The following is an 11,919-nucleotide window of genomic DNA, read 5'->3' on the forward strand; positions in this document are numbered from 1 at the left end:
AAGCACTTGACTTTGGCTCAGATCCTATTCTCAGGGTCCAGGGATCAAGCCCCAAGTCCAGCTTGCACTCAGTGGCTATTTTACTTGTCCTTTTCCATCTCCGTTTTGCCCCTTCCTCTGTTTTTGCTCTCTCTCTGTCTCTCTCAAATAAATAAATAAATTTTTTTTTAATTTACCAGCCCCTAGAGCCTTCCTGCACCGCCATGCTGAAGCCAGTCTGAAGACCTTACCACTAAAGCCTGTAAGAATTATCCAAGCCTCTCAAAGCCCAGCTTAGTGCCTGCCACAGTGTGTGTGTTGTGTGAATGAATGAATGAATGAATGAATGAAAAAATGAATGAATGAATTCCAGTGGCAACATATGGCCTCAGTTGCCTGGCATTTATTCACTTTTAATGTATCTAGGTATTTATGTCACAGCCAAATAGTCAAACTCATGTCAGGAAAGAGGTACAAACATCTATATTCTATATATATTCTGTATAATTTTTTATAACAATAATTAACAAAAATCAAATGATTTCCATATGACAGGCAATGCTCTAGGTATCGACATATGTTTATTTCATTTCACACGCAGAGGATTTCTTTAAAGTTTTTTTTTAAGATTTTATTTATTTATTCATGAGAGACAAACAGAGAGAGGCAGAGACACAGGCAGAGGGAGAAGCAGGCTCCATGCAGGGAGCCCAATGTGGGACTCAGTCCTGGGACCCCGGGATCATATCCTGAGCCAAAGGCAGATGCTCAATCACTGAGCCACCCAGGTGACCCTTAATGATGCTCTTATTATGCTGACCTATAGATGAGGAAATCTGAGGCACAGAAAGATTCAATAACCTACCCAAAATCACACAGCTAGTGAGTAGCTGAGCCTGGCAACAGCACTCCAGAGAGACTTTCCTTTACACAGCACAGCAATGCTTTTCACAATGACATTTAATTAAAAATAAATAAACAAACAAACCAACAAGAATACAAAAAACAGCAGAAGGCTCAAGTGACAAGATATGGCCACTTTTCCCCATGAAGGTTTTGGCCTAGTTCCAGCTAGGTTTCTGTTAAAGAACTGTTGTTTATCTTCCGCAACCTTCAAGAACAAAAACCAAGCCCAGAGGGAGCTTGTGAGTGGGAAGAAGTCCAGATAAGACAACAGCCGTCAAGTATCCAGCATAGTAGGCAAGGGTTATGATTATGGTTAAAACTGTCTGAGGATTGCAATGATCAATCAGGGCCTCCTTCCACAGAAAATGCCCTTCCTCTTAAAAGGGGCCTGCAGGCTAGGCCATGCACTTTTGGCAAGATCCAGCACTGTTCTCAAGCACATGGGATATTGTAGGTCATGCCCATCCATAACAAGAACTCCAAATTCCTTCCCAAATGTAAAATGGTATAGGTTACTTTGGAATTATGCAAGTCTAACAATTTCAGGAAAATCTATTCTAGACAGCACATTGCAACTCCTCAGCCTGCTTCCAAATGATGACCATGTGCATGGGACAGAAGTCTTCAAAACAGTTAAACCGAGTCAAGTCTTGATGGGCACTGGGTGCTATATCAACACTATAGCTGTGAGAACTACAAACACAACTCGCCTCCAAACCAGAACTCTCTTACACATTTTGTTTTTAATAAAAGAGAAAGAACCAGAGTTATTATACTGTGTTCAGTGTAAATTTTCTTTTAATGTTCTGGCACACATGAACATCTCTCCACCTCTTGTAGTATAACTGCACAGAAATAGCAAGGAGGAGAAATTGCCATTACAAAGCAGGAAGTCTGTATATCGGCAAATGTCAAAAAACTCTGATATGTTCCTCAAAGTCTTGGCTTGATTGCTCAGGGAGCCCACTTACCATTTTGTTTCAGTGAAAGCAAAATTTAAAAACAAGTATCTTTGCTGGGATTTCCAGTCTCCACCTGAGGGCAAAGGAAGCTCTAGACCCACAGGAAGGAAGACACAGACAGAGGCCCTATAAGGTTTAAGTAAAACCCGTTTTCCACTTCTCCCACCCTCCCTGTATCAAGTCCATTCTGCTTGGTGTCCACCTGGCTTTGATCCAATTGGAATTCAGTGCTAAGAGCTTAAAATACAATGACAACCTTTTGTGTTCAGCTTTCCTACGTAACAAAGAGAGACCATAAAGCCCCATTGGAAGCTTTCTGATTCAGTTCAGTGTAAACAGTTTTTCCTGGTAGGTAATGTTAATAAATCTGTGACTTCTGTCCCTCACCCCAGCACCCGCCTGGTACCTCTACCCTCTCCAGTACTTAGCCTCAATTCTGAAAAGTGGACTGGTCTTCAGGAAGGCCCTGGATCCATCAACTATAATCTGTGTGACTATGCACAGGCTGATTAATCTCTTGTTGCCTTTATTCCCTCTTCTGTAAAATAAGGATAATTAATAGTAATAAGTCATAGTGTTATTGTAGGGAAGTAAATGGGATAATGGGTGCAAAGAAAAGTAGTATAGATATAACTAGGAAACTCCAGTGTTGGGCAGCCCCGGTGGCTCAGCAGTTTGGCGCTGCCTTCCCCTTGGGGTGTGATCCTGGGAACCCGAAATCAAGTCCCACATCGGGCTCCCTGCATGGAGCCTGCTTCTCCCTCTGCCTGTGTCTCTGCCTTTTTCTCTCTGTGTCTATGAATAAATAAATAAAATATTAAAAAAAAAAGGAAACTCCAGTGTTAACCATGAGTAGTATTCTTTTTACTAATCACCTTTACCTCACCATTCAAATCAGACAGGATCTGTTAACCAATACTGTCACCAGTGCAGACATTCATGAACACTTACTGTGTAAACCAGTGATATATTTTCATGTGTGACATTACATCTTTAATTGTAACATGAAAGGTTATTTTTCGAGATTGCATTAATTGAACACACATCTATTCATCTATTGAGAAGATGCAGTGTGCTGGGTACCATAATGTATTTCCAGTACATGGGTGGGCAGAGGTGCTCAGGAAATGTTGGAGAGATGAATGAGTAAATGAATAAATTACCCTCCCACAGATGCCCCTCTTGGATGCAGTTGCAAAGGTGGATAAGAGAGGTTTGTTCATCCCTTCATCCCTGCTCCTTCCAGACCTGGGTGCTCCCCACTCCTACCCAGAGTTACAGAGCCTCCTTGGCTTCAAGCTTTCTCCTGTTTCCTTGTCTGGCTTCCAACCAAGAGGTTCTGACAAAGTAGTCATTTCAACACGCCCTTTGTATTACATAGTCAGGGATTATAAAGAATGCTCAAAAAGAAGTCATCTCACATGCATATGGAAAGTACCTTCGTGCTTCAGGGTCTAGGTCTTATTCTTATTTCACCCTGTATAACAGGGCCATCTCCAAAACTTTAAGTATCAGGTGAAAAAGGAATACTTTGTACAGAGTTGGCCTGGACAATGGTCAGGACATGGCATTTGTGCTTTTGTGCTTTGATAGGCTCTGGGAATAATCAAACTGTACTTCCGTTTTTATGCCCCTGGAATGGACAACAAATGATTTTTGCCGGCCTGCCAATATTCATTTTCCCTTGTTTTGGTGATTTGAGTCATACCCCACCCTCTGTGACTTGGGAGGAGCCCTACCCCTTGCCCCCAGCCTCCAAAGTGGAGCAAATGTCACAAGCCTGGACCCTCAGTACATCCAACCCACAGAGCCACATGGTTGGGTCAGGGAGGCACCTGACTCAAGTTGGTCTGATCAGAATGAATCCCAGGACTGGAGTAGGTGATTCCAGAAGGAAACATTATCTTCTTTCACATTTAATATGGACTGAGAGAGTACGATCTTGGAGCTTTGGAGGCACAAGATGGCACCCGGAAATGAAGCAAATACAGAAACAGACAGAACTGAGCCACAGGAAAAGACTGTCTTGATTTTATTTAAGTCCCAGAATCAACTCATGTTTGAAGCCAGACTTGCTCTAGATTTTTCAAATCTGTGAGTAAATAAAATCCCTAGTCCCTGTTTAAGCTTGTCAAGGATGGGTTTTTATTTACAACCCTAAGAGCCCTGTGTTATTCACAGATCTTGTCACAGTGACTACAATTTTACATTACTTATTCCTTTGCATTAATGTAGGAAATAAAGCTGTAAAATTGCAAATGTGCTATCAGCCATGAACCCAAGACTTCTTCGATAACTATCATTTTCTTTTTTTTTTTAAGATTTATTTATTTATTTATTTGACACAGAGAGAGATTGAGAGAGAGAGTGCACAAATAGGCAGAGTGGCAGGCAGAGGGAGAGGGAGAAGCACACTCCCTGCTGAGCAGAGAGCCTGACGTGGGGCTCAATCCCAGGACCCTGAGATCATGGCCTGAGTCAAAGGCAGATGCTTAACTGATGGAGCCACCCAGACACTCCCACAACCATCATTTTCACTTGGTTGCTAATACTAGCAATTAGGCTATAAGCACCCCAAGGATAGACCTCAAGACCACACTGAACAAAAGCAGAGAAGTTCGCCATTAACTCTCTTAGTCTATAGCACTCCTTTTATGTGATTTGTCTTGGAGTTCTTTTTTTTTTTAATTTTTTTAATAATTTTTTTTTATTTATGATAGTCACACAGAGAGAGAGAGAGAGAGAGAGAGAGAGGCAGAGACACAGGCAGAGGGAGAAGCAGGCTCCATGCACCAGGAGCCCGACGTGGGATTCGATCCCGGGTCTCCAGGATCGCGCCCTGGGCCAAAGGCAAGCGCCAAACCGCTGCGTCACCCAGGGATCCCTGTCTTGGAGTTCTGTGGAGAACCCAGATACTGGAAGATAGCGAAAGCTTCTTAATGTGTGGAGCTTACAACGAGCCATTTTTCTTTTGTTTGGCAAGTCTTTTGTTTCCAACAACTTTCAGAGACATCATGGACCATAGAAGGTGAACCAGAATTCTGTTCTTTGGATTCAGTTACCTCTGCTGGCTTGTCCGTGAACCAGCAATATCTGTATCCAAAGTTGTCCAATCAGGTGGCACTTTATGAACTCATAAACCTGAGATTCTTTGATTCACTCAATCAATGCTATTTATGGAGCACCTACTGTGTTCCAGATGCTGTACAAGTTACTGAGCACTGGAGATTCAGAGATGAATGAACACATTTCCTTCAGCCAAAGAACTTAGAGTCCCTGAATCATGCAGACAATCCCTCCCCCAGCCCATAACTGTAACAGGCATGACTGATACCGTTACAGAGATGACTAAAGAGGTGGAGGCAGGAACTCAGGGTGAAGTGGTTTTTGAACAGGCATGAGCCAAGCAAATGGGGTGGAAGTGGCATGCAAAAAGGGGGAATAATATTGACAAAGGAAGGGGCGGTAGGAGAAACTCTGGGACATTCAGTGACCTGGATTTGGTACACTGAGCTTGAGTGCAAGACTGAGAGACAATACGAGAAGAAGCAAACACACCATCACAAAGGGCTCCTTCTGCCAAGTCGAGGACAGCATTTGACTGAGGATGCCTTCAGGGGCTCCCTATCTGCCACAGAATAAAATCTAGAACTCTGGAGCCCTTGAATCAGGACCAGTACATGGTTTTGCTTTTTCACATTCAAGTAGCAAAGAGAACAAAATATATGATGGGTGCAGAGTCTGAAGACACCCCCTGGCGTGGCATTTTTGTTCAAATCAGCTGCATCTCTACTTCCCTGGTAACCCTGGGCCCAGGGGACGAGAGGAGCCACAGATACCCCTGTGGGAGTCCTATGCTCACCCCCCAACAAGCCATACTCAGCTTAGAATCATTTTTCATTTGGTATGAAGTCATTTTTAAAGTGTCTGCTTTTCATTAAAACGGTAACATGATAGTCCCCGCGGGGGATGCACATGAGGCCGAAGTGAGACGGCCTCTCCTTCAGACTGGGGCATTTTCTTTTATGGCTTCTCTCCCCGAGCTTTGGTGGAGCTGAGTCTTTTGTTCAGAAAACTATGCCCAAATCTCAGGCCCTGCGGTATTTGTTGCTGTTGTTGCTTTGTTTGTGTACTTGTGTTTGTTTTGATAGGCATCTTTTCATAAAATGGGCCAGCTCCAAAAACATTGGCTCTTTTCCCACATGAGTATCTGTCATGGGTCAAATGTGTCCCAGGTGTGGCTCCTTCAACATTCAGTTTACACATGCTTCTCATTACACGATCCCCAAGGGCTGTGAAAACATTTTCTTGAGCCTCCCCCAAATATCCACAACTAAGAATTGGTAAACACCAATTGGAAAAGCACTATTTATTTAAAGTGTACCATGGGCTGTCCCCCAGCCCGATGGCTCCTCGGGCTCTGTGCTGCCTCACTGCCCTCCTGTCCGCACACCCACATCCCCTCTTACCCCATCCCGTTCCTTGGCTCTCTCAACATTCCCACAGCCCCAGAAGCACCATAAGCACTAGAGAGACCTGAACAGGCAGGAGGAGCTCTCAGGCTTTCTGATGCCCACGTCACAATTCTACTTTCTAGCTCATGCTTCAATTTATGCAACTGGGATGTGCTTATTTAGCCTTTAAAAAATAGAATTGCTTGATAAACCTTTAGCTCAAAGCAGTCCATAGAAAGGAAGTGACAGGATCACTAAGGGAAAAGTAGCTTTGTAGCAAAAGCATTAGGCCAAGAAGCAGGAAGAGCATTTGTGAAGGCACACTTCGATATGACTTTGGGAAAGTTACTTTTCCTCTCTGTGACTCAGTTTCCCTTTTGTACATTGTGGGGTTGGGCCAGAGGGTCCCTAAGCTTCTAAAATACAATGATTGTGAAACCGTATGTTGAAATATTATGTATCTATTATACTGAATATGGGTCACTTAAAAAGTAAAATTATAAGGGTTCCTGGATGGTTCAGTCAGTTAAGCACCCAACCCTTGATTTTGGCCCAGGGTATGATCTCAGGATCATAAAATTGAGCCTTGTGTGGAGCTCCTTGCTCAACACAGAGTCTGCTTGAGATTCTTTCCCTAGGCCCCTCCCCTGGTTCATGTGCACGCACATTTGTTCATGCCCTCTCTCTCAAATAAATAAAATATTTTAATAAAGCAAAATTGTGAATTTTATTTGACTAATTGGGTACTCTCTTTTGTGAAGCAGATAATGAGAGACCAAAACCTCACATTTGTCATCAATAAAAATAATTACCTTGAGAGCAGGAATAAAGGGAGAAAGCTTTAATCATGTATAATATGTGGAATATAAATTGAGTTTTTTGTGTGTTTTGTAAGGAAATGAATATGAAAAGTATTTTTATAAAAGGAAGACTGGACTCCAGAGGTTTGAAACCATTTTCAGCAGCAAACAGCAGCAGATACAAAGATGAAGAGAACAAAGTCACCCTTGGTCATCAGAGGCCTGGCTGAGCTTCACTGTGCCCCCTAAACCATCTTCTGATCATTTCAAGAGAGCCTCCTGGTAGAGCTACTGCTCTTGGGGACTCTGGGTCTGACCTGGGCAGGAGAGACACTAGTGATAGAAGAAACCTTCAGCCTCCTTCCCTGGTCAAGCTTCTCTGCAGAACAAAGAAAAAAAGAGCTGAATATGGACACCCAGTTACAGGGACTTATATCTGACTTTCATTTGGGTCCTCACAGAAGACTGACTTTGCAGGTGATGCCAGAGAAGGTGACACAGAGATAAAAGAAGTCAGCTATTGGTTGGTAGCAATAAGATTCTAGATAAGCAACTCCCTGGACCAGGATGTCACTTGGGGTCTGAAGGGGTGGGGGTAGGATCTAGGCTTCCAAGAATTTAACCTTGGTATCAGGGTACTGGTCCCAATAAGAAACTGGATTGCCAACTTGAAGACACTCTCTATTTTCCACTGGCAGAGGGAACAGAGCCTGCTGAATGGAAGCTTCCCAAGGCAGGATGGGCTCCAGAATCCAATGGTGATATCAGACTCTAAAGCCAAGAGGGACCGAAGAAGGGAAAATCCTCCTTGCCCATCCCTGTTTCCCCAACCTGCTGTACTCATCTTCCATCTGACTTGGACATTTGACTTGCTGACCTGTTTTGCTGTCCTGCTCTTGTCAGGGAGACTGGGCTCCCATTTAGTGGCCTGAGCTTTAATTTCCACCTTTCCCTGGCTCATCGCATGTTACAGAGCCATGACAAAGCCACCATATCCATGTTGACCCTTGGGATACAGCACTGCCTCCCTCCCCCAGCCAACACCGTAACAAAAAACCATAAGATCTAAATAGGATAGAAATCTGCAGACAAAATCCCAATGCTGGATGTACTTTTTGCTTTTAGCCATTTTTTGGACATATCCAAAATCACCAAAAGAAATGTAAACCTACCTTATAAACAGTTTCCGTTAGGTATTCCCATATAAGTGCAGTGACAAGCCATCTCACACTTCTAGGAAGCTCTTGACCATTAGTCTGTTCCAAAGCGATTATTCAATACACAACCACAAACCTGCAAATAAGAGTTCTGAGTCCTTAGATCCATGACTCCAAGTTCTAACACATCCTGGACCCCTGGATTGTCACACCAGCTTTTCCTATTTTGGGGTTCACATCTTTTAGAGAATCCATATCTGTCTGCTTTAGTCATCTCAGGTGGGGAAGCATTAAAGGTCCAGAATTTTCCATGCCACATCCACATTCTGAGACTTCAAATTCACTGGAAAAAATAAAAAGATACCAACATAGAGTTTAAAAAAAAACTGTGGTTAAATATTCCCACCAAACAAATCGATATTTTTCAAAGGAAAAAGTATGATTCAATGTAATTGGGTTACTCACATAGAAGATATGTTAGAAATATTAGCTTGTAGAGAGCAAGGTCTAGTCATGGGATTCAAAGTTACAAGTTACTCTTGTTCGATCTTTTAGACTATACATAATTTCATTTGGATATGAACTCAAAGGTTCAAACTGGAGGCCCTTAGTGGAAAGGGGTTCCTGGCTGGCATGACCTCAGTGTACCCCACCTGAAGGCGTGCTCTGTATCCATGGAGCTCACCCCTTCAAAACCAAACCCCACCTTGGCTTGTCAAACAACCCCTGCCTTGCACCCTGTGAGGTTAAAAGTGCTTGGACAAAATCCAATCCCAATGATTCACACCAGTAGAATTACCTATTGGGAGCAACAAAGTGAAACGTATTCGATTTGATTTCTGATACATTCCTGCCCCTCTCGTACTGACCATGACTAGATTTCTGACTTACTTTTTACAAAAGGGTAGAGGTCTTTCACGGGGATGGAATGATGGATAAGGAGGAAGGGGATAAGAAAAGTCCAGGTGATGAGTGTCATCGTAGCTTCTGGACAACCAGAAGAGAGAAGCTGTCCCACCCTTCTCCAATCTCTCCAGGCCACAGGCTGGAAGCATCGGAGAGATAAGGCTGCCCAAATGTCACTGAAGAAGTTAAACTCAAAGCAGTGCCAAACTCTGCCGCACACCCTGCCCAGCCTCCAGCTAGCAGCACTTGAGCATAGAATGGATGATGCTTGAGCTTCCCAGCATGGAGTCCTACATCAATGAAATCTCTCCCTTTATAAATCTTTATAATTAAGGCCCCTTCCTTCTGCCTTCCCAAGATGGGAAGAAAAAAAAAACCAACAACCTTCATACTCATTCTCCCAGGCCTCTCAGTGGCTAGGACATGGCCTTATGGCTTAAATGTGGTCAATAAGTGGCACCCACCTAGCACTGTGAATCTTGAGAGAATGACAAGCAGGCTAAGGTCCAATTTTAAGTTACCCCCAGTGGCTTCAGGGAAGTGGGCAGTGGTCAGGACCTGGAGTGAAGGAGACCCCAGGGGGCAAGATGCACAGAGGCCATGGCTGTGGTGGGACTGTGGTGCTTCTTCCTCTTTCCCTCGGGAGCCTGGCTTTCCAGCCTTCCTGTCAACTGTGTGATTACCCAATACCCTTCACATAAATCTTTCTTCTGCTTAATTTAAAAGGAGTCCACTTTTGTACAAATAAAACATAAATCACATTGAAATAGGTTGATTTTCCATCCCTCTTTAGTGAACTCAAGAGTGGCCACATGTCTTGTTCGAGTGTAGGAAATGTGAGCAGAAATGACCATGTGTCACTTCTGGGAAGAAGTTTTTTTTTTTTTTTAAGATTTTATTTATTTATTCATGACAGACACAGAGAGAGAGAGAGAGAGAGAGAGAGGGAGAGGCAGAGACACAGGCAGAGGGAGAAGCACGCTCCATGCAGGGAGCCCGATGTGGGACTCAATCCCGGGTCTCCAGGATCACACCCTGGGCTGAAGGTGGCACCAAACCGCTGGGCCACCAGGGCTGCCCTGGGAAGAAGTTTTAAGAACCAGCCTGTAGTTCGCTCTCTTTTTCTCTTGTCAATGTTTCACACTGGGGGGTCAGCCAACTTGTTCTGTAAAGGGCCAGAAAGTCAAATTTTGGGGCACTGTGGTCTGTACTCTACCTCTACTGCAAATACTCATTTCTGTTAGTATAATGCAAACACAGTTATAAATAATATCCATGTTTCATATCTATGAATAATAAACAGATCCGTGAATAAACATATCTATGTTTCAATGAAATATATTTATATTCACAGAAGCAGATGGCAGACTGGATTCGGCCTACCACCTAGAGTTTTCCAACCCTGGGTGAGAGGCAGCTTTGCCAGCCTCAGCCTTTGAGAGAGGAGGTGGGGAGCAAAAACACAGCAACTCACAACACGCACATAACATGAGTGAGAAATACAACTCTGGTTTTGTAAGCCACTTAACTTTGGGGGTCACTTGTCACTGCAACATAACTCACCCTACCCCGACTGCTATAGGAGTATACACAAGTAACCTCCATGCAAGGAAACAAAAGCTAATTTTTATAGGATTTGAAGAAGTTAGAGCTACAGAGTGAGGCAAAAACTTATTCCACCTCATAGTCAAAGAGCCTTTACTTTACTTTGATTGGACTTGAAATCCACTACAGGTGCCTCTAACCTATTACCTTTATCATCACAGACAACAGTGTAGTTCTGTCTCATGAATGGACCACAGAACTAGAAGCCCATAGAACTGGTTTCTAGTCTTCCATGCGCCTCAGATTAGTGTTCGACTGAACCACTCCCATCCCCCTCTGGGTCTCTGTCTTGGTGAAAAACAAAGGACTGACCCAGAGGCGTCTTCCTCAAACTCCAGAGTTCAAAGCCCCCACCCCCACCCCCACCCCCCCCCGGAGACCAGTGTTTGCTGGATGACTGACAACAGAAGGTGCAAACATGACCCAGGTAACTACAAGCTGCTTTTGAAATAGACCCTGTAGGCTGGCACATGCGTGCTAAACACCTGGAAATCAGGAGTGGTTTTCCAGACACACAGGAAGCAGCAGCATGGAGCCAGCAGAACAAAGCACGAGGATGGAATGTGAGGTCTGTGCCCATGCTTCTCTGCATCCCTACTGAGAACTTAACACTCTGCAGTTTACTCACTCTTGGCCTTGGGGATAAATTCCTTCATGCTCCTTGGTTGTTTCCAAAGTATGTTCTCATCTCAGATTCAGCAGAAGTAGAAGAGAATCAAGATTGAAAGCAGAAAACTCGGGCCCCTCATTTCATTCTTCCCTTTCATGCCCACACCTGGGGTGAGGACCTTCTCAGGGCCAACAGCACGGGCTGTACCTGGCCCGGCCCAGCATCTGGTGCCGGGAGGGTCAGAGCCTGTGAAACTGTGGCTTAATCCCCACGCCAGAGGCTTAATCCCTGAACTCTGAATCAGTCCTTGGCAGAGAGAAGGCTCTTGGCCCACTTGGAAATTTCCATCCTCTAAACCACCCTAGGCCAGTTGCCAGCTCAGCTAACTCTGGGGACGCAGGCCGAGGGCTTCTGTCTGGCCCTGCCCGGGTCTGGGGGACCTTCAGACAGGGGAAGGTGGCATCAAAGCCCTCTCCTGCTCTAAAGCTCCCTGCTGGTAGCCGGCCTTACCATCTGAGATCACCCCCCCTGCTCATTCCT

At 44.3% G+C, this 11,919-nt stretch overlaps 1 long non-coding RNA gene across 1 annotated transcript in view; it reads right to left on the reverse strand.

The window, feature by feature from the left end:
• LOC112908675 (uncharacterized) overlaps positions 1–11,669 on the reverse strand; it is a 150,737-nt gene extending 139,068 nt beyond the window's left edge. The window contains exons 1-2 of the long non-coding RNA XR_012002565.1: positions 11,398–11,669; positions 8,274–8,601 (exon numbers count right to left, since the gene is read on the reverse strand). This is a non-coding gene — a long non-coding RNA (uncharacterized lncRNA). The remainder of the gene's footprint in view (positions 1–8,273; positions 8,602–11,397) is intronic.
• Between the last annotated feature and the right edge of the window lie 250 nt (positions 11,670–11,919).

Source organism: Vulpes vulpes, chromosome 1, assembly GCF_048418805.1.
Source record: "Vulpes vulpes isolate BD-2025 chromosome 1, VulVul3, whole genome shotgun sequence".
Lineage (NCBI taxonomy): Eukaryota > Metazoa > Chordata > Mammalia > Carnivora > Canidae > Vulpes > Vulpes vulpes.